Source organism: Arachis hypogaea, chromosome 5 (assembly GCF_003086295.3).
Source record: "Arachis hypogaea cultivar Tifrunner chromosome 5, arahy.Tifrunner.gnm2.J5K5, whole genome shotgun sequence".
NCBI lineage: Eukaryota > Viridiplantae > Streptophyta > Magnoliopsida > Fabales > Fabaceae > Arachis > Arachis hypogaea.
In genome coordinates, this window is record NC_092040.1 from 32,140,475 (window position 1) to 32,141,568 (window position 1,094).

At 41.2% G+C, this 1,094-nt stretch overlaps 1 non-coding gene across 1 annotated transcript; it reads left to right on the plus strand.

Annotated features, from left to right (window-relative positions):
• The first annotated feature begins 486 nt into the window (after nt 1-486).
• LOC112804838 (small nucleolar RNA R71) lies at nt 487-594 on the plus strand. Its single transcript, XR_003203458.1, has one exon. It is a non-coding gene; the product is annotated as a small nucleolar RNA R71 (small nucleolar RNA).
• Nucleotides 595-1,094: the final 500 nt, after the last annotated feature.

A 1,094-nucleotide genomic window follows, 5' to 3' on the forward strand; every position in this document is an offset into this window, starting at 1 on the left:
ATTGTTGTTGAAACCTTGTTGAGGTCTCTGTTGATCCTTCCATGAAAAATTTGGATGATTTTTCCATGAAGGGTTATAGGTGTTTCCATAGGGTTCTCCCATGTAATTCACCTCTTCCATTGAAGGGTTCTCAGGATCATAAGCTTCTTCCTCAGATGAAGCTTCCTTAGTACTGCTTGGTGCATTTTGCATTCCAGACAGACTTTGAGAAATCATATTGACTTGTTGAGTCAATATTTTGTTCTGAGCCAATATGGCATTCAGAGTGTCAATCTCAAGAACTCCTTTCTTCTGACTAGTCCCATTGTTCACAGGATTTCTTTCAGAAGTGTACATGAATTGGTTATTTGCAACCATTTCAATTAGTTCTTGAGCTTCTGTAGGCGTCTTCTTCAGATGAAGAGATCCTCCAGCAGAGCTATCCAAAGACATTTTGGACAGTTCAGAGAGACCATCATAGAAAATACCTATGATGCTCCATTCAGAAAGCATATCAGAAGGACACTTTCTGATTAATTGTTTGTATCTTTCCCAAGCTTCATAGAGGGATTCTCCTTCCTTCTGTCTGAAGGTTTGGACTTCCACTCTAAGCTTACTCAATTTTTGAGGTGGAAAGAACTTTGCCAAGAAGGCATTGACTAGCTTTTCCCAAGAGTCCAGGCTTTCTTTAGGTTGTGAGTCCAACCATGTCCTAGCTCTGTCTCTTACAGCAAAAGGGAATAGCATCAGTCTGTAGACCTCAGGGTCAACCCCATTAGTCTTGACAGTGTCACAGATTTGCAAGAACTCAGCTAAAAACTGATGAGGATCTTCCAATGGAAGTCCATGGAACTTGCAATTCTGTTGCATTAGAGAAACTAATTGAGGCTTAAGCTCAAAGTTGTTTGCTCCAATGGCAGGGATAGAGATGCTTCTCCCATAAAGGTCAGGAGTAGGTGCTGTAAAGTCACCCAGCACCTTCCTTGCATTGTTGGCATTGTTGTTGTTTTCGGCTGCCATTTGTTCTTCTTCTTTGATGATTTCTGTTAGGTCCTCCATAGAGAGTTGTGCTTTGGCTTCTCTTAGCTTTCTCTTCAAAGTCCTTTCAGGTTCAG